Source organism: Phyllobates terribilis, unplaced genomic scaffold, assembly GCF_046119375.1.
Source record: "Phyllobates terribilis strain yellow unplaced genomic scaffold, ASM4611937v1 Scaffold_7__3_contigs__length_470593459, whole genome shotgun sequence".
NCBI classification, from domain to species: domain Eukaryota; kingdom Metazoa; phylum Chordata; class Amphibia; order Anura; family Dendrobatidae; genus Phyllobates; species Phyllobates terribilis.
Window position 1 is genome coordinate 28412576 of NW_027362767.1, and position 22407 is coordinate 28434982.

The window sequence follows — 22407 nt, forward strand, 5'->3', positions numbered from 1 at the left end:
TGCTGTGAATACTGCCACCACTGCAAGTGCTCCATTACCTCGGTTTTCTCTCCCGGAGAAATTTTCTGGGGACAGTAAACTCTGTATGGGGTTTTATTAACGTATGCTCCATTCATTTGGAGATGATGGAGGCACGGTTCCCCTCCGAAAGAGCCAAAGTGGGATATATAATTTCTTTAGTTTCTCACAGGGCTCTGGAGTGGGCTACTTCTCTATGGGAGTGGAACGACCCGGTGCTAGTAAAAGCAGGTCTTTTTCTTAAGACCCTAATAAATGTTTTCCTGGGTCCTCAGGTCACGCATGATACGGCTCTTAAGCTTCTTGCGTTGGTCCAGCGTTCGGCCACCGCCAGCCACTATGCCATCCAGTTCAGAACCCTAGCGACTGAACTGGATTGCTCTGAGCGGTCGCTTATTCCGGTGTTCTGGAGGGGTCTGGCTGGGCATATTAAAGATGCTTTATCTACCAGAGAATTTCCAACCTCTCTGGAGGAGTTAATATCTCTCGCTGACCGTATTGACTTGCGTCATGCGGAACATAAGTTAGAGCTGGAGGTTACTAGACCTCAGCATCTGTTGGCACCAGGCGCCTTTAGACCCAAACCTAAGACTCTCGACCCGAAGCCTGAGGCTATGGATATATCCCGGACTGAGTCTAGTCCCTCTTGTTCCCGACCCACACATCTCTTGGAGCACCCCGTAAATAAGGGTACCAAGCAGTCGGTAAAACGAGTAGGTCTTACCACCATTGGAGGAGGTGTATTCGAGTTCGGGACTTCTTCCTCCAAATTATCATATAATGTGACATTGTCCTTTGGTAGATCTACAGTTACTGCCAAGGCGTGGGTGGACTCTGGTGCTGATGGCAATTTTTTATCATCTACATTTGCCCAGAGGCATGCCATCCCTATTGAGCTACTCTCCAGACCAATAAACATTTGTGTTGCCAATGGTTCACTCCTGGATGTGCAAATCACCCATCAGTCAATCCCTCTCTCCATGTCATTCCCTCAGGGCCACCGGGAGGTTGTCTCATTTCTTATTATTCCCGGTGGATTAGACGAGGTGTTACTGGGTCTCCCCTGGTTACGTTGTCATACTCCACACATTGACTGGAAGACGGGGAGAATTTCTTCCTGGAGTGAGAATTGTGCATCTCAGTGTTTGGTCAAAGTCACCCGGAGGGTAGTCTCTGATCCTCCTATCATTGTGACATCCGGTACAGATTACTTGTCTGTTTCTTGGACCCGGGTCTTGTCAGATTATGTCGCAAAGAACTCTCAGGAGGAGAGGGTGGCTGCAGTGTCCTCCAACCCAGTTCCGTCGGGGAGGACGTTTGTTTCCCCTAATCTACGGAGTATGGTGCTCTCCTGGGCTCATGCCCCTAAGTCCGGAGCTCACCTTGGGGTCAAATGTACCACTAAGTCCCTTCAACGGTCCTATTGGTGGCCCCGGTGATGCCAGGACGTCAAGGGCTTTGTAAACGCGTGTCCCGTCTGTGCGAGAGATAAATCTTTTCACCAGAGACCTTTCTTCCTGTCACCCATGAAGGATCCCACACATAGAGAACCAGTTGTCACTTCTTGCCATCCTGCTTCCCGCTCTAAAAGAGGGTAACCTGTACACCGGAAGGGTCACTGTTTCGTGAAACCTCTCTGTGACCCGTTAGACCACATCCTTGCCTCCCGGCTCATGGAGGAAAAATAAGCATCAAGTGAAGGGGATAATGTTAGGCGTCAGTCTGGTGCTGGATTCGAATTGGGTCCAGGAGATTCTGTGGTCTCCCATTTCGGTCCAGCCAGGGCTGATGCTACTCAGCATCGCCATCAGCCTCAACGCCTAGCAGTTCCACGAGCACTGTTTATCTCCCAGGTAGTTGTGCCTAGCAATGTTAAGCCTGGGTTGCAGAGGGCGACAGGGCTTGTGGAATCTAAGTCCAGGATTTGCCGTACTGAGCATGTCCGTGACCTGGCGGATCATGATTGGTGGGTTGGCTCCCACCTGACCCGGTGACCTGGCACCGCCTGATTGGTCCACGGATAACGTCACCAATGGCGTGTCAGTGGGCAGGGCTTAGTCTTTAAAAGGCCCGCCCACAAACATGGCGACGCACTCTGATCATTTGAGCAAGTGATGCCGTTGTGTGGACAACTCTGTTCCACGTGCTCCCTAGCTGTTCACTCCATGACCTGCCGATGCCAGAGTTCGCTTGGCTAGTTAGCACAGGTCGCTTAGGCAGGTTAGCTCCATAGAGGCAGGTTAGCTCTATTGAGGCAGGTAGCTTCGTCTAGCAGCCTGGCTCAGCCAAAGGGGTCGTCTATCACCCCGAGCAGCCTGCAGACGTCCTGTGCATGGCGAACGCCTGTCCGTTACGTGGAGTTGAACCCTTCAGTATGGTAGCACGCCGGCTGGGGGCACGTGTACCCGTTGGCGTAGTCACACACGCATCCTAGCGCCGCCACTGTAGTCCATGTGCTGTAACAGGACTACAGATAGTTTTTTCTGCCTATCTCTTGAGCAGCTAATGGAGATAGAGCGTGCCGCTATACCTGTTCCTGTGTGGAGAAACACGGAAGGGTTTAATATTTAAGTTGGTTACTTTACTTTACTTTCCACTCCAGGCTGCATAGCGGACCCCGGGGTCGGTTACGTTCCATTTTAATAAAGTTGTCTGCAACTGCCCTCCTAACAACACCCAGATTTGAACCGTGGAAGAAGAAAACCACAGTTCTAGCTATCTGGCCTACACCAGAATCTTTTAAACAGATATATTTGTGTCTGAACAGTCAGTGAGACACTGAAATGTTTTTTATTATGCAAAGAGGTGGATTACACCCAGATTTGAACAGTGGAAGAAGAAAACCACAGTTCTAGTTATCTGGCCTACATCAGAATCTTTTAAACAGATATATTTGTATCTGAACAGTCAGTGAGACACTGAAAATGTTTTTTTTTAATGAAAACAGGCAAAAAAGTGGAAAATACAGAGATTTGAACCGTGGAAAAGGAAAACCACAGTTCTAGTTATCTGGCCTACACCAGAATCTTTTAAACAGATATATTTGTGTCTGAACAGTCAGCCAGACACTCAAAATGTTTTTTTTATGCAAAAAGGTGGATTACACCCAGATTTGAACAGCGGAAGAGGAAATCCACAGTTCTAGTTATCTGCCCTACAACAGAATACTTTAAACAGATATATTTGTGTCTGAACAGTCAGCGAGACACTCAAAATGTTCTTTCTATGCAAAAAGGGGGATTACCCCCAGATTTAATCTGAAGAAGAGTAAAACAACAGTTCTAGTTATCTTTCCTACACCAGAATCTTTTAAACAGATATATTTGAGTCTGAACAGTCAGCGAGACACTTAATTTTTTTTTTTTTATGCAAAAAGGTGGATTATACCCAGATTTGGACCGTGGAAGAAGAAAATCACAGTTCTAGTAATCTGGCCTAGACCAGAATCTTTTAAACAGATATATTTGTGTCTGAACAGTCAGCGAGACACTCAAAATGTTCTTTCTATGCAAAAAGGGGGATTACACCCAGATTTGAACCGTGGAAGAGGAAATCCACGGTTCTAGTTATCTGGCCTACAACAGAATCTTTTAAACAGATATATTTGTTTCTGAACAGTCAGCGAGACACTCAAAATATTTTTTTTTATGCAGAAAGGTGGATTACAACCAGATTTGAACCATGGAAGAGGAAAACCACTGTTCTAGTAATCGGGCCTACACCAGAATCTTTTAAACAGATATATTTGTGTCTGAACAGTCAGCGAGACACTTAAAATGTATTTTTAATGCAAAAAGGTGGACTTCACACAGATTTGAAAAGTGGAATAGGAAAACCACAGTTCTAACTATCTGGCCCACACCAGACTCTTTTAAACAGAAATATTTGTGTCTGAACCATCAGCGAGAAACTCAAAATGTTTTTTTTTATGCAAAAAGGTGGATTACACCCAGATTTGAATCGTGGAAGAGGAAAACAACAGTTCTAGTTATCTGGCCTACAACAGAATGTTTTAAACAGATATATTTGTGTCGGAACAGTCAGCGAGACACTCAAAATGTTTTTTTTATTGAAAAAAGGCAAAAAAATGGATAATACAGAGATTTGAAACGTGGAAGAGGAAAACCACAGTTCTAGATATCTGGCCTACACCAGACTATTTTAAACAGACATATTTGTGTCTGAACAGTCATCGAGACACTCAAAATGTTTTTTTCATGCAAAAAGGAGGATTACACCCAGATTTCAACCGTGGAAGAAGAAAACCACAGTTCTAGTTATCTGACCTACACCAGAATCTTTTAAAAGATATATTTGTGTCTGAACAGTCAGCGAGACACTCAAAATGTTTTTTTTTTATGCAAAAAGGTGGATTACACGCAGATTTGTACCGTGGAAGAGGAAAACCACAGTTGTAGTTATCTGGCCTACAACAGAATCTTTTAAACAAATATATTTGTGTCTGAACAGTGAGCGAGACACTCAAAATGTTTTCTTTATTGAAAAAAGGCAAAAAAGTGGATAATACAGAAATTTGAACCGTGGAAGAGGAATAGCACAGTTCTAGTTATCTGGTCTACACCAGACTCTTTTAAACAGATATATTTGTGTCTGAAAAGTCAGCAAGACACTTAAAATGTTTTTTTTTTATGCAAAAAGGTGGATTACACCCAGATTTGATCCGTGGAAGAGGAAAACCACAGTTCTAATTATCTGGCCTACACCAGACTCTTTTAAACATATATATTTGTGTCTAAACAGACAACGAGACACTCAAAATTTATTTTTTTATGCAAAAAGGTGGATTACACCCAGATTTGAAAAGTGGAAGATGTAAACCACAGTTCTACTTTTCTGGCCTACACCAGACTCTTTTAAACAGATATATTTGTGTCTAAACAGTCAACGAGACACTCAAAATGTATTTTTTTATGCAAAAAGATGGATTACACCAAGATTTGAAAAGGGGAAGAGGAAAACCACAGTTCTAGTTATCTGGCCTACTACAGAATCTTTTAAACAGATATATTTGTGTCTGAACAGTCAGCGAGACACGTAAACATTTTTTTTTATGCAAAAAGGTGGATTACACCCAGATTTGTACAGTGGAAGAGGAAAACCACAGTTCTAATTATCTGGCCTTCAACAGAATCTTTTAAACAGATATATTTGTGTCTGAACAGTCAGCGAGACACTGAAAATGGTCTTTTATCGAAAAAAAGCAAAAAAAATTGGATAATAAAGAGATTTGAACTGTGGAAGAGGAAAACCACAGTTCTAGTTATCTGGCCTACACCAGAATCTTTTAAACAGATATGTTTTTGTCTGAACAGTCAGCGAGACACTCAAAATGTTTTTTATGCAAAAAGGTGGACTACACCCAGATTTGAACCTTGGAAGAGGAAAACCACAGTTCTAGTAATCTGGCCTACCCCAGAATCTTCTAAACAGATATACAGTTATATGAAAAAGTTTGGGCACCCCTATTAATCTTAAGCTTAATGTTTTATAAAAATTGGTGTTTTTGCAACAGCTATTTCAGTTTGATATATGTAATAACTGTTGGACACAGTAATGTTTCTGCCTTGAAATGAGGTTTATTGTATTAACAGAAAATGTGCAATCTGCATTCAAACAAAATTTGACAGGTGCATAAGTATGGGCACCTCACCAGAAAAGTGACATTAATATTTAGTAGATCCTCCTTTTGCAAAAATAACAGCCTCTAGTTGCTTCCTGTAGCTTTTAAAGAGTTCCTGGATCCTGGATGAAGGTATTTTTGACCATTCCTCTTTACAAAACAATTCCAGTTCAGTTAAGTTTTACGGTCGCCGAGCATGGACAGCCCTCTTCAAATGATCCCACAGATGTTCAATGATATTCAGGTCTGGGGACTGGGATGGCCATTCCAGAACATTGTAATTGTTCCTCTGCATGAATGCCTGAGTAGATTTGGACCGGTGTTTTGGATCATTGTCTTGCTGAAAGATCCACCCCCTGCGTAACTTCAACTTTATCACTGATTCTTGAACATTATTGTCAAGAATCTGCTGATACTGAGTGGAATCCATGCGTCCCTCAACTTTAACAAGATTCCCGGTGCCGGCATTGGCCACACAGCCCCAAAGCATGATGGAACTTCCACCAAATTTTAATGTGGGTAGCAAGTGTTTTTCTTGGAATGCTGTGTTTTTTTGCCGCCATGCATAACGCCTTTTTGTATGACCGAACAACTCAATCTTGGTTTCATCAGTCCACAGGACCTTCTTCCAAGAAGAAATTGGCTTCCCCAAATGTGCTTTTGCATACCTCAGCCGACTCTGTTTGTGGCGTGCTTGCAGAAACGGCTTCTTTCGCATCACTCTCCCATACAGCTTCTCCTTCTGCAAAGTGCATTGTATAGTTGACCGATGCACAGTGACACCATCTGCAGCAAGTTGATGCTGCAGCTCTCTGGAGGTGGTCTGAGGATTGTCCTTGATTGATCTCACCATTCTTCTTCTCTGCCTTTCTGATGTTTTTCTTGGCCTGCCACTTCTGGCCTTAACAAGAACTGTCCCTGTGTTCTTCCATTTCCTTACTATGTTCCTCACAGTGGAAACTGACAGGTTAAATCTCTGAGACAGCTTTTTGTATCCTTCCCCTGAACAACTATGTTGAATAATCTTTGTTTTCAGATCATTTGACAGTTGTTTTGAGGAGCCCATGATGCCACTCTTCAGAGGAGATTCAAACAGGAGAACAACTTGCAAGTGGCCACTTTAACTAGCTTTTCTCATGATTGCATACACCTGGCTATGAAGTTCAAAGCTCAATGAGGTTACAAAACCAAAAAAAGTGCTTTAGTAAGTCAGTAAAAAGTAGGTAGGAGTATTTAAAACAAGAAAATGATAAGGGTGCCCATACTTATGCACCTGTCAAATTTTGTTTGAATGCAGATTGCACATTTTCTGTTAGTACAATAAACCTCAGTTCAAGGCAGAAACATTACTGTGTCCGACAGTTATTACATATATCAAACTGAAATAGCTGTTGCAAAAACAACAATTTTTATAAAACATTAAGCTTAAGATTAATAGGGGTGCCCAAACTTTTTCATATAACTGTATTTGTGTATGAATAGTCAGCGGGACACTCAAAATGTTTTTTTTATGCAAAAAGGTAGATTACACCCAGTATTGAAAAGTGGAAGAGGAACGCCACAGTTCTAGTTATCTGGCCTACACCAGAATCTTTTAAACAGATATATTTGTGTCTGAACAGTCAGCGAGACACTTAAAAAATTTTTTTTTATGCAAAAAGGTGGATTGCAACCAGATTTGAACCATGGTAGAGAAAAACCACTGTTCTAGTTATCTGGCCTACACCAGAATCTTTTAAACAGATATCTTTGTCTTTGAACAGTCAGCGAGACACTCAAAATATTTTTTTTTATGCAAAAAGTTGGATTACACCCAGATTTGAACCGTGGAAGAGGAAAACCACAGTTCTAGATATCTGGTCCACACCAAAATCTTTTAAGCAGATATATTTGTGTCTGAACAGTCAACGAGACACTCAAAATGTATTTTTTATGCAAAAAGGTGGACTACACCCAGATTTGAAAAGTGGAAGAGGAAAACCACAGTTCTAGTTATCTGGCCTACACCAGACTCTTTTATACAGAAATATTTGTGTCTGAACAGTCAGCGAGACACTCAAAATCTTTTTTTTATGCAAAAAGGTGGATTACACCCAGATTTGAACTGAAAAAGAGTAAAACCACAGTTCTAGTTATCTGGCCTACACCAGAATCTTTTAAACAGATATATTTGTGTATGAACAGTCAGCGAGACACTGAAACAGTTTTTTTATGCAAAATGGTGGATTACACCCAGATTTGAACCTTGGAAAAAGAAAACCACAGTTCTACTTTTCTGGCCTACACCAGTATCTTTTAAAAAGATATATTTGCATCTGAATAGTCAGCGAGACACTCAAAATGTTTTTTTTATGCAAAAAGGTGGATTACACCCAGATTTGGACCGTGGAAGAGGAAAACCACAGTTCTAGTTATCTGGCCTACAGCAGAATCTTTTAAACAGATATATTTGTGACTGAGCAGTCAGCGAGACACTGAAACAGTTTTTTTTATGCAGAAAGGTCGATTACACCCAGATTTGAACCGTGGAAGAGGAAAACCACAGTTCTAGTTTTCTGGCCTACACCAGAATCTTTTAAACAGATATATTTGTGTCTGAACAGTTAGCGAGACACTCAAAATGTTTTTTTATTGAAAAAAGGCAAAAAAGTGGATAATACAGAGACTTGAACCCTGGAAGAGGAAAATCATAGTTCTAGTTATCTGGCCTAGAACAGAATCTTTTAAACAGATATATTTGTGTCTGAACAGTCAGCGAAACACTCAAAATGTTTTTTTTATTGAAAAAGGCAAAAAAGAGGATAGTACAGAGATTTGAACCGTCAAAGAGGAAAACCACAGTTCTAGTTATCTGGCCTACACCAGACTCTTTTAAACAGATATATTTGTGTCTGACCAGTCAGCAAGACACTCAAAATGTTTTTTTTTTATGCAAAAAGGTGGATTACACCCAGATTTGAACCGTGGAAGAGGAAAACCACAGTTCTAGTTATCTGGCCTACAACAGAATCTTTTAAACAGATATATTTGTATCTGAACAGTCAGCCAGACACTCAATATGTTTTTTTTATTGAAAAAAGGCAAAAAAGTGGGTAATACAGAGATTTGAACCGTCGAAGAGGAAAACCACAGTTCTAGTTATCTGGCCTACAACAGATTCTTTTAAACAGATATGTTTGTGTCTGAACAGTCAGCGAGACACTCAAATTGTTTTTTTATGCAAAAAGGTGGATTACACCCAGATTTGAAAAGTGGAAGAGGAAAACCACAGTTCTAGTTATCTTGCCTACACCGGACTCTTTTAAACAGATATATTTGTGTCTGAACAGTCAGCGAAACACTCAAAATGTTTTTTTTTATGCAAAAAGGTGGATTACACCCAGATTTGAACCGTGGAAGAAGAAAACCACAGTTCTAGTTATCTGGCCTACACCAGACTGTTTTAAACAGATACATTTGTGTCTGAACAGTCAGCGAGACACTCAAAATGTTTTTTTTATGCAAAGAGGTGGATTACACCCAGATTTGAACAGTGGAAGAAGAAAACCACAGTTCTAGTTTTCTGGCCTATACCAGAATCTTTTAAACAGATATATTTGTGTCTGAACAGTCAGTAAGACACTCAAAATGTTTTTTTTCTGCAAAATGGTAGATTACACGCAGATTTGAACCTTAGAAAAAGAAAACCACGGTTCTTGTTATCTGGCCTACACTATTATCTTTTAAACAGATATATTTGTGTCTGAATAGTCAGCGAGACACTCAATGTTTTTTCACTGAAAAAAGGCAAAAAAATGTATAATACTGAGATTTGAACCGTGGAAGAGGAAAACCACAGTTCTAGTTATCTGGCCTACAACATAATCTTGTAAACAGATATGTTTGTGTCTGAACAGTCAGTGAGACACTCAATGTTTTTTCACTGAAAAAAGGCAAAAAAATGTATAATACTGAGATTTGAACCGTGGAAGAGGAAAACCACAGTTCTAGTTATCTGGCCTACACCAGACATTTTTAAACAGATATATTTGTGTCTGAACAGTCAGCGAGACACTCAAAATGTTTTTTTATGCAAAAAGGTGGATTACACCTAGATTTGAACCTTGGAAAAAGAAAACTACAGTTCTACTTTTCTGGCCTACACCAGTATCTTTTAAAAATATATATTTGCGTCTGAATAGTAGGCGAGACACTCAAAATGTTTTTTTTATGCAAAAAGATGGATTACACCCAGATTTGAACTGTGGAAGAGGAAAACAACAGTTCTAGTTTTCTGGCCTGCACCAGAATCTTTTAAACAGATATATTTGTGACTGAACAGTCAGCGAGACACTGAAACAGTTTTTTTTATGCAAAAAGGTGGATTACACCCAGATTAGAACCGTGGAAGAGGAAAACCACAGTTCTAGTTTTCTGGCCTACACCAGATTCTTTTAAACAGATATATTTGTGTCTGAACAGTCAGCGAGACACTCAAAATGTTTTTTTTATTGAAAAAAGGCAAAAAAGTGGATAATACTGAGACTTGAACCCTGGAAGAGGAAAACCACAGTTCTAGTTTTCTGGCCTACACCAGAATCTTTTAAACAGATATATTTGTGTCTGAACCGTCAGAGAGACACTTAAAATGTTTTTTTTTTATTCAAAAAGGTGGATTACAACCAGATTTGAACCGTGGAAGAGGAAATCCACAGTTATAGTTACCTGGCCTACACCAGAATCTTTTAAACAGATATATTTTTGTCTGAACAGTCAGCGAAACACTCAACATGTTGTTTTTTTTTGAAAAAGTCAAAAAAGAGGATAATACAGAGATTTGAACCGTCAAAGAGGAAAACCACAGTTCTAGTTATCTGGCCTACACCAGACTCTTTTAAACAGATATATTTGTGTCTGACCAGTCAGCAAGACACTCAAAATGTTTTATTTTTATGCAAAAAGGTGGATTACACCCAGATTTGAACCGTGGAAGAAGAAACCCACATTTTAAGTAATCTGGCCTACACCAGACTCTTTTAAACAGATATATTTGTGTCTGAACAGTTAGCGAGACAATCAAAATGTTTTCTTTTATGCAAAAAGGTGGATTACACCCAGATTTGAACCGTGGAAGACGAAAACCACAGTTCTAGTTATCTGGCCTTCAACAGAATCTTTTAAACAGATATATTTGTGTCTGAACAGTCAGCCAGACACTCAATATGTTTTTTTTTTATTGAAAAAAGGCAAAAAAGTGGGTAATACAGAGATTTGAACCGTTGAAGAGGAAAACCACAGTTCTAGGTATCTGGCCTTCACCAGACTCTTTTTAACAGATATATTTGTGTCTGAACAGTCAGCGAGACACTCAAAATGTTTTTTTTTATGCAAAAAGGTGGATTACACCCAGATTTGAACAGTGGAAGAGGAAAACCACAGATCTAGATTTCTGGCCACATCAGAATCTTTTAAACAGATATATTTGTGTCGGAACAGTCAGCGAGACACTCAAAATGTTATTTTTATTGAAAAAAGGCAAAAAAGTGGATAATACAGAGATTTCTACCATGGAAGAGGAAAACCACAGTTCTAGTTATCTGGCCTACACCAGAATCTTTTAAACAGATATATTTGTGTCTGAACAGTCAGCGAGACACTCAAAATGTTCTTTTTATGCGAAAAGGTGGATTACACCCAGATTTGAACCATGGAAGAGGAAAAACACAGTTCTAGTTATCTAGCCTACAACAGAATCTTTTAAACAGATATATTTTTGTCTGAACAGTCAGCAAGACACTCAAAATGTTCTTTTTATGCAAAAAGGTGGATTACACCCCGATTTGAAAAGTGGAAGAGGAAAACCACAGTTCTAGTTATCTGGCGCACACCAGACTCTATTAAACAGATATATCTGTGTCTGAACAGTCAGCGAGACAGTTCTAGTTTTCTGGCCTATACCAGAATCTTTTAAACAGATATATTTGTGTCTGAACAGTCAGCAAGACACTCAAAATGTTTTTTTTTGCAAAAAGGTGGATTACACCCAGATTTGAAGCGTGGAAGAGGAAAACCACAGTTCTAGTTATCTGGCCTACAACAGAATCTTTTAAACAGATATGTTTGTGTCTGAACAGTCAGCGAGACACACAAAATGTTTTTTTACTGAAAAAAGGCAAAAAAGTGTATAATACTGAGATTTGAACCGTGGAAGAGGAAAACCACAGTTCTAGTTACCTGGCCTACACCAGACATTTTTAAACAGAGATATTTGTGTCTGAACGGTCAGCGAGACACTCAAAATGTTTTTTTTATGCAAAAAGGTGGATTACACCTAGATTTGAACCTTGAAAAAAGAAAACCACAGTTCTACTTTTCTGGCCTACACCAGTATCTTTTAAAAATATATATTTGTGTCTGAACAGTCAGCGAGACACTGAAACAGTTTTTTTTATGCAAAAAGGTGGATTACTCCCAGATTTGAACCGTGGAAGAGGAAAACCACAGTTCTAGCTATTTGGCCTACACCAGAATATTTTAAACAGATATATTTGTGTCTGAATAGTCAGCGAGACACTCAAAATGTTTTTTTTATTGAAAAAAGGCAAAAAAGTGGATAATACAGACATTTGAACCGTCGAAGAGGAAAACCACAGTTCTAGTTATCTGGCCTACAACAGATTCTTTTAAACAGATAAGTTTGTGTCTGAGCAGTCAGCGAGACACTCAAATTGTTTTTTTATGCAAAAAGTTGGATTACACCCAGATTTGAAAAGTGGAAGAGGAAAACCACAGTTCTAGTTATCTTGCCTACACCGGACTCTTTTAAACAGATATATTTGTGTCTGAACAGTCAGCGAAACACTCAAAATGTTTTTTTTTATGCAAAAAGGTGGATTACACCCAGATTTGAACCGTGGAAGAGGAAAACCACAGTTCTAGTTATCTGGCCTACACCAGAATCTTTTAAACAGATATATTTGTGTATGAACAGTCAGCGAGACATTCAAAATGTTCCTTTTATGCGAAAAGGTGGATTACACCCAGATTTGAACCATGGAAGAGGAAAACCACAGTTCTAGTTATCTGGCCTACAACAGAATCTTTTAAACAGATATATTTGTGTCTGAACAGTCAGCAAGACACTCAAAATGTTCTTTTTATGCAAAAAGGTGGTTTACACCCCGATTTGAAAAGTGGAAGAGGAAAAACACAGTTCTAGTTATCTGGCGCACACCAGACTCTATTAAACAGATATATCTGTGTCTGAACAGTCAGCGAGACACTCAAAATCTTTTTTTTATTGAAAAAATGCAAAAAGTGGATAATACAGAGATTTGAACCGTGGAAGAGGAAAACCACAGTTCTAGTTTTCTGGCCTATACCAGAATCTTTTAAACAGATATATTTGTGTCTGAACCGTCAGCGAGACACTCAAAATGGTTTTTTTTTGCAAAAAGGTGGATTACACCCAGATTTGAAGCGTGGAAGAGGAAAACCACAGTTCTAGTTATCTGGCCTACAACAGAATCTTTTAAACAGATATGTTTGTGTCTGAACAGTCAGCGAGACACACAAAATGTTTTTTTACTGGAAAAAGGCAAAAAAGTGTATAATACTGAGATTTGAACCATGGAAGAGGAAAACCACAGTTCTAGTTACCTGGCCTACACCAGACATTTTTAAACAGATATATTTGTGTCTGAACAGTCAGCGAGACACTCAAAATGTTTTTTTTATGCAAAAAGGTGGATTACACCTAGATTTGAACCTTGGAAAAAGAAAACCACAGTTCTACTTTTCTGGCCTACACCAGTATCTTTTTAAAAGATATATTTGCGTCTGAATAGTCAGCGAGACACTCAAAATGTTTTTTTTATGCAAAAATGTGGATTACACCCAGATTTGAACCGTGGAAGAGGAAAACAACAGTTCTAGTTATCTGGCCTACACCAGAATCTTTTAAACAGATATATTTGTGACTGAACAGTCAGCGAGACATTGAAACAGTTTTTTTTATGCAAAAACGTGGATTACACCCAGATTAGAACCGTGGAAGATGAAAACCACAGTTCTAGTCTTCTGGCCTACACCAGATTCTTTTAAACAGATAAATTTGTGTCTGAACAGTCAGTGAGACACTCAAAATGTTTTTTTTATTGAAAAAAGGCAAAAAAGTGGATAATACAGAGACTTGAACCCTGGAAGAGGAAAACCACAGTTCTAGTTATCTGGCCTACACCAGAATCTTTTAAACAGATATATTTGTGTCTGAACCGTCAGAGAGATACTTAAAATGTTTTTTTTTTATGCAAAAAGGTGGATTACAACCAGATTTGGACCGTGGAAGAGGAAATCCACAGTTATAGTTATCTGGCCTACAACAGAATCTTTTAAACAGATATATTTTTGTCTGAACAGTCAGCGAAACACTCAGCATGTTGTTTTTTTTTAAAAAGGCAAAAAAGAGGATAATACAGAGATTTGAACCGTCAAAGAGGAAAACCACAGTTCTAGTTATCTGGCCTACACCAGACTCTTTTAAACAGACATATTTGTGTCTGACCAGTCAGCAAGACACTCAAAATGTTTTATTTTTATGCAAAAAGGTGGATTACACCCAGATTTGAACCATGGAAGAAGAAACCCACATTTGAAGTAATCTGGCCTACACCAGACTCTTTTAAACAGATATATTTGTGTCTGAACAGTCAGCGAGACACTCAAAATGTTTTTTTTTATGCAAAAAGGTGGATTACACCCAGATTTGAACCGTGGAAGAGAAAAACCACAGTTCTAGTTATCTGGCCTTCAACAGAATCTTTTAAACAGATATATTTGTGTCTGAACAATCAGCGAGACACTCAATATGTTTTTTTCTATTGAAAAAAGGCAAAAAAGTGGGTAATACAGAGATTTGAACCGTTGAAGAGGAAAACCACAGTTCTAGGTATCTGGCCTTCACCAGACTCTTTTTAACAGATATATTTGTGTCTGAACAGTCAGCGAGACACACAAAATGTTTTTTTACTGAAAAAAGGCAAAAAAGTGTATAATACTGAGATTTGAACCGTGGAAGAGGAAAACCACAGTTCTAGTTACCTGGCCTGCACCAGACATTTTTAAACAGATATATTTGTGTCTGAACAGTCAGCGAGACACTCAAAATGTTTTTTTTATGCAAAAAGTTGGATTACACCTAGATTTGAACCTTGGAAAAAGAAAACCACAGTTCTACTTTTCTGGCCTACACCAGTATCTTTTAAAAAGATATATTTGCGTCTGAATAGTCAGCGAGACACTCAAAATGTTTTTTTTATGCAAAAAGGTGGATTACACCCAGATTTGAATCGTGGAAGAGGAAAACCACAGTTCTAGTTATCTGGCCTACACCAGAATCTTTTAAACAGATATATTTGTGACTGAACAGTCAGCGAGACACTGAAACAGTTTTTTTTATGCAAAAAGGTGGATTACACCCAGATTTGAACCGTGGAAGAGGAAAACCACAGTTCTAGCTATCTGGCCTACACCAGAATCTTTTAAACAGATATATTTGTGTCTGAACAGTCAGCGAGACACTCAAAATGTTTTTTTTATTGAAAAAAGGCAAAAAAGTGGATAATACAGAGACTTGAACCCTGGAAGAGGAAAACCACAGTTCTAGTTATCTGGCCTACACCAGAATCTTTTAAACAGATATATTTGTGTCTGAACCATCAGAGAGATACTTAAAATGTTTTTTTTTATGCAAAAAGGTGGATTACAACCAGATTTGTACCGTGGAAGAGGAAATCCACAGTTATAGTTATCTGGCCTACAACAGAATCTTTTAAACAGATATATTTTTGTCTGAACAGTCAGCGAAACACTCACCATGTTGTTTTTTTTTAAAAAGGCAAAAAAGAGGATAATACAGAGATTTGAGCCGTCAAAGAGGAAAACCACAGTTCTAGTTATGTGGCCTACACCAGACTCTTTTAAACAGATATATTTGTGTCTGACGAGTCAGCAAGACACTCAAAATGTTTTTTTTTTATGCAAAAAGGTGGATTACACCCAGATTTGAACCGAGGAAGAGGAAAACAACAGTTCTAGTTATCTGTCCTACACCAGACTCTTTTAAACAGATATAATTTTGTCTGAACAGTCAGCGAGACACTCAAAATGTTTTCTTTATGCAAAAAGGTGGATTACACCCAGATTTAAACTGAGGAAGAGTAAAACCACAGTTCTAGCTATCTGGCCTACACCAGAATATTTTAAACAGATATATTTGTGTCTGAATTGTCAGCGAGACACTCAAAATGTTTTTTTTTATGCAAAAAGGAGGATTACACCCAGATTTGAACCGTGGAAGAGGAAAACCACAGTTCTAGAGTTCTGTCCTACACCAGAATCTTTTAAACAGATATATTTGTGTCGGAACAGTCAGCGAGACACTCAAAATGTTTTTTTTATTGAAAAAAGGCAAAAAAGTGGATAATACAGAGATTTGAACCATGGAAGAGGAAAACCACAGTTATAGTTATCTGGCCTACAACAGATTCTTTTAAACAGATATGTTTGTGTCTGAACAGTCAGCGAGACACTCAAAATGTTTTTTTTTATGCAAAAAGGTGGTTTACACCCCGATTTGAAAAGTGGAAGAGGAAAAACACAGTTCTAGTTATCTGGCGCACACCAGACTCTATTAAACAGATATATCTGTGTCTGAACAGTCAGCGAGACACTCAAAATCTTTTTTTTATTGAAAAAATGCAAAAAGTGGATAATACAGAGATTTGAACCGTGGAAGAGGAAAACCACAGTTCTAGTTTTCTGGCCTATACCAGAATCTTTTAAACAGATATATTTGTGTCTGAACCGTCAGCGAGACACTCAAAATGGTTTTTTTTTGCAAAAAGGTGGATTACACCCAGATTTGAAGCGTGGAAGAGGAAAACCACAGTTCTAGTTATCTGGCCTACAACAGAATCTTTTAAACAGATATGTTTGTGTCTGAACAGTCAGCGAGACACACAAAATGTTTTTTTACTGAAAAAAGGCAAAAAAGTGTATAATACTGAGATTTGAACCATGGAAGAGGAAAACCACAGTTCTAGTTACCTGGCCTACACCAGACATTTTTAAACAGATATATTTGTGTCTGAACAGTCAGCGAGACACTCAAAATGTTTTTTTTATGCAAAAAGGTGGATTACACCTAGATTTGAACCTTGGAAAAAGAAAACCACAGTTCTACTTTTCTGGCCTACACCAGTATCTTTTTAAAAGATATATTTGCGTCTGAATAGTCAGCGAGACACTCAAAATGTTTTTTTTATGCAAAAAGGTGGATTACACCCAGATTTGAACCGTGGAAGAGGAAAACAACAGTTCTAGTTATCTGGCCTACACCAGAATCTTTTAAACAGATATATTTGTGACTGAACAGTCAGCGAGACATTGAAACAGTTTTTTTTATGCAAAAACGTGGATTACACCCAGATTAGAACCGTGGAAGATGAAAACCACAGTTCTAGTCTTCTGGCCTACACCAGATTCTTTTAAACAGATAAATTTGTGTCTGAACAGTCAGTGAGACACTCAAAATGTTTTTTTTATTGAAAAAAGGCAAAAAAGTGGATAATACAGAGACTTGAACCCTGGAAGAGGAAAACCACAGTTCTAGTTATCTGGCCTACACCAGAATCTTTTAAACAGATATATTTGTGTCTGAACCGTCAGAGAGATACTTAAAATGTTTTTTTTTTATGCAAAAAGGTGGATTACAACCAGATTTGTACCGTGGAAGAGGAAATCCACAGTTATAGTTATCTTTCCTACAACAGAATCTTTTAAACAGATATATTTTTGTCTGAACAGTCAGCGAAACACTCAGCATGTTGTTTTTTTTTAAAAAGGCAAAAAAGAGGATAATACAGAGATTTGAACCGTCAAAGAGGAAAACCACAGTTCTAGTTATCTGGCCTACACCAGACTCTTTTAAACAGACATATTTGTGTCTGACCAGTCAGCAAGACACTCAAAATGTTTTATTTTTATGCAAAAAGGTGGATTACACCCAGATTTGAACCATGGAAGAAGAAACCCACATTTGAAGTAATCTGGCCTACACCAGACTCTTTTAAACAGATATATTTGTGTCTGAACAGTCAGCGAGACACTCAAAATGTTTTTTTTTATGCAAAAAGGTGGATTACACCCAGATTTGAACCGTGGAAGAGAAAAACCACAGTTCTAGTTATCTGGCCTTCAACAGAATCTTTTAAACAGATATATTTGTGTCTGAACAATCAGCGAGACACTCAATATGTTTTTTTCTATTGAAAAAAGGCAAAAAAGTGGGTAATACAGAGATTTGAACCGTTGAAGAGGAAAACCACAGTTCTAGGTATCTGGCCTTCACCAGACTCTTTTTAACAGATATATTTGTGTCTGAACAGTCAGCGAGACACACAAAATGTTTTTTTACTGAAAAAAGGCAAAAAAGTGTATAATACTGAGATTTGAACCGTGGAAGAGGAAAACCACAGTTCTAGTTACCTGGCCTACACCAGACATTTTTAAACAGATATATTTGTGTCTGAACAGTCAGCGAGACACTCAAAATGTTTTTTTTATGCAAAAAGTTGGATTACACCTAGATTTGAACCTTGGAAAAAGAAAACCACAGTTCTACTTTTCTGGCCTACACCAGTATCTTTTAAAAAGATATATTTGCGTCTGAATAGTCAGCGAGACACTCAAAATGTTTTTTTTATGCAAAAAGGTGGATTACACCCAGATTTGAATCGTGGAAGAGGAAAACCACAGTTCTAGTTATCTGGCCTACACCAGAATCTTTTAAACAGATATATTTGTGACTGAACAGTCAGCGAGACACTGAAACAGTTTTTTTTATGCAAAAAGGTGGATTACACCCAGATTTGAACCGTGGAAGAGGAAAACCACAGTTCTAGCTATCTGGCCTACACCAGAATCTTTTAAACAGATATATTTGTGTCTGAACAGTCAGCGAGACACTCAAAATGTTTTTTTTATTGAAAAAAGGCAAAAAAGTGGATAATACAGAGACTTGAACCCTGGAAGAGGAAAACCACAGTTCTAGTTATCTGGCCTACACCAGAATCTTTTAAACAGATATATTTGTGTCTGAACCATCAGAGAGATACTTAAAATGTTTTTTTTTATGCAAAAAGGTGGATTACAACCAGATTTGTACCGTGGAAGAGGAAATCCACAGTTATAGTTATCTGGCCTACAACAGAATCTTTTAAACAGATATATTTTTGTCTGAACAGTCAGCGAAACACTCACCATGTTGTTTTTTTTTAAAAAGGCAAAAAAGAGGATAATACAGAGATTTGAGCCGTCAAAGAGGAAAACCACAGTTCTAGTTATGTGGCCTACACCAGACTCTTTTAAACAGATATATTTGTGTCTGACGAGTCAGCAAGACACTCAAAATGTTTTTTTTTTATGCAAAAAGGTGGATTACACCCAGATTTGAACCGAGGAAGAGGAAAACAACAGTTCTAGTTATCTGTCCTACACCAGACTCTTTTAAACAGATATAATTTTGTCTGAACAGTCAGCGAGACACTCAAAATGTTTTCTTTATGCAAAAAGGTGGATTACACCCAGATTTAAACTGAGGAAGAGTAAAACCACAGTTCTAGCTATCTGGCCTACACCAGAATATTTTAAACAGATATATTTGTGTCTGAATTGTCAGCGAGACACTCAAAATGTTTTTTTTTATGCAAAAAGGAGGATTACACCCAGATTTGAACCGTGGAAGAGGAAAACCACAGTTCTAGAGTTCTGTCCTACACCAGAATCTTTTAAACAGATATATTTGTGTCGGAACAGTCAGCGAGACACTCAAAATGTTTTTTTTATTGAAAAAAGGCAAAAAAGTGGATAATACAGAGATTTGAACCATGGAAGAGGAAAACCACAGTTATAGTTATCTGGCCTACAACAGATTCTTTTAAACAGATATGTTTGTGTCTGAACAGTCAGCGAGACACTCAAAATGTTTTTTTTTATGCAAAAAGGTGGATCACAACCAGATTTGAACCATGGAAGAGGATAACCACAGTTCTAGTTATCTGGCCTACAACAGATTCTTTTAAACAGATATGTTTGTGTCTGAACAGTCAGCGAGACACTCAAAATGTTTTTTTTTATGCAAAAAGGTGGATTACACCCAGATTTGAACCATGGAAGAGGAAAACAACAGTTCTAGTTATATGGCCTACACCCGATTCTTTTAAACAGATATATTTGTGTATGAACAGTCAGCAAGACACTCAAAATGTTCTTTTTATGCGAAAATGTGGATTACACCCAGATTTGATCCATGGAAGAGGAAAACCACAGTTCTAATTATCTGGCCTACAACAGAATCTTTTAAACAGATTTATTTGTGTCTGAACAGTCAGCAAGACACTCAAAATGTTCTTTTTATGCAAAAAGGTGGATTACAACCAGATTTGAACCATGGAAGAGGAAAACCACAGTTCTATTTATCTGGCCTACAACAGAATCTTTTAAACAGATATGTTTGTGACTGAACAGTCAGCGAGACACTGAAACAGTTTTTTTTATGCAAAAAGTTGGATTACACCCAGATTTGAACCGTGGAAGAGGAAAACCAAAGTTCTAGTTTTCTGCCCTACACCATACTCTTTTAAACAGATATATTTGTGTATGAACAGTCAGCAAGACACTCAAAATGTTCTTTTTATGCAAAAAGGTGGATTACACCCCGATTTGAAAAGTGGAAGAGGAAAACCACAGATCTAGTTATCTGGCCTACACCAGATTCTTTTAAACAGACATATATGTGTCTGAACAGTCAGCGAGACACTCAAACTGTTTTTTTTTTATGCGAAAAGGTGGATTACAACCAGATTTGAACCATGGAAGAGGAAAACCACAGTTCTAGCTATCTGGCCTACACCAGACTCTATTAAACAGATATATCTGTGTCTGAACAGTCAGCGAGACACTCAAAATATTTTTTTTATTGAAAAAAGGCAAAAAGTGGTTAATACAGATATTTGAACCGTGGAAGAGGAAAACCACAGTTCTATTTTTCTGGCCTACACCAGAATCTTCTAAACAGACATATTTGTATCTGAACAGTCAGCAAGACACTCAAAATGTTTTTTTTCTGCACAATGGTAGATTACACGCAGATTTGAACCTTAGAAAAAGAAAACCACAGTTCTTGTTATGTGGCCTACACCATTATCTTTTAAACAGATATATTTGTGTCTGAATAGTCAGCGAGACACTCAAAAGGTTTTTTTTAAGCAAAAAGGTGGATTACACCCAGATTTGAAACGTGGAAGAGGAAAACCACAGTTTAAGTTTTCTTGCTTACAAAAGACTCTTTTAAACAGATATATTTGTGTCTGAACAGTCAGCGAGACGCTCAAAATGTTTTTTTTAAGCAAAAAGGTGGATTACACCCAGATTTGAACCGTGGAAGAGGAAAACCACAGTTCTAGTCATCTGGCCTACACCAGAATCTTTTAAACAGATATATTTGTGTCTGAACAGTCAGCAAGACACTGAAAATGTTTTTTTTATCAAAAAAAAGGAAAAAAAGTGGATAATACAGAGATTTGAACCATGGAAAAGGAAAACCACAGTTCTATTTATCTGGCCTACACCACAATCTTTTAAACAGATATATTTGTGTCTGAACAGTCAGCGAGACACTCAAAATGTTTTTTATGCAAAAAGTTGCATTACACCCAGATTTGAACCTTGGAAGAGGAAAACCACAGTTCTAGTTATCTGGCCTACACCAGAATCTTTTAAACAGATATATTTGTGTCTGAATAGTCAGCGAGACACTCAAAATGTTTTTTCTATGCAAAAAGGTGGATTACACCCAGTATTGAAAAGTGGAAGAGGAAAGCCACAGTTCTAGTTATCTGGCCTACACCAGATACTTTTAAACAGATTTATTTGTGTCTGAACAGTCAGCAAGACACTCAAAAAAAATTTTTTATGTAAAAAGGTGGATTACACCCAGATTTTAACCATGGAAGAGGAAAACCACAGTTCTAGTCATGTGGCCTACACCAGACTCTTTTAAACAGATATATTTGTGTCTGAACAGTCAGCGAGACACTCAAAATGGTTTTATTTATTAAAAAAAGGCAAAAAAGTGGATAATACAGAGCTTTTAACCGTGGAAGAGGGAAACCACAGTTCTAGTCATCTGGCCTACACCAGACTCTTTTAAACAGATATATTTGTGTCTGAACAGTCAGTGAGACAATCAAAATGTTTTTTTTTTTATGCAAAAAGGTGGATTACACCCAGATTTGAACCGTGGAAGAGGAAAACCACAGTTATAGTTATCTGGCCTACACCAGAATCTTTTAAACAGATATATTTGTGTCTGAACAGTCAGCGAGACACTCAAAACTTTTTTTTTTATTTTTTTTTAAAAAGGCAAAAAAGTGGATAATACAGAGATTAGAACCGTGGAAGAGGAAATCCACAGTTCTAATTATCTGGCCTACACCAGACTCTTTTAAACAGATACAGTACAGACCAAAAGTTTGGACACGCCTTCTCATTTAACCCCTTTTCAACCCAATATGGTTTGCACTTTAATGACCAGGCCAATTTTAACAATTCTGACCACTGTCATTTTATGAGGTAATTACTCTGTAACGCTTCAACAGATCCCCCTGATTCTGAGAATATTTTTTCGTGAAATATTGTACTTCATGATT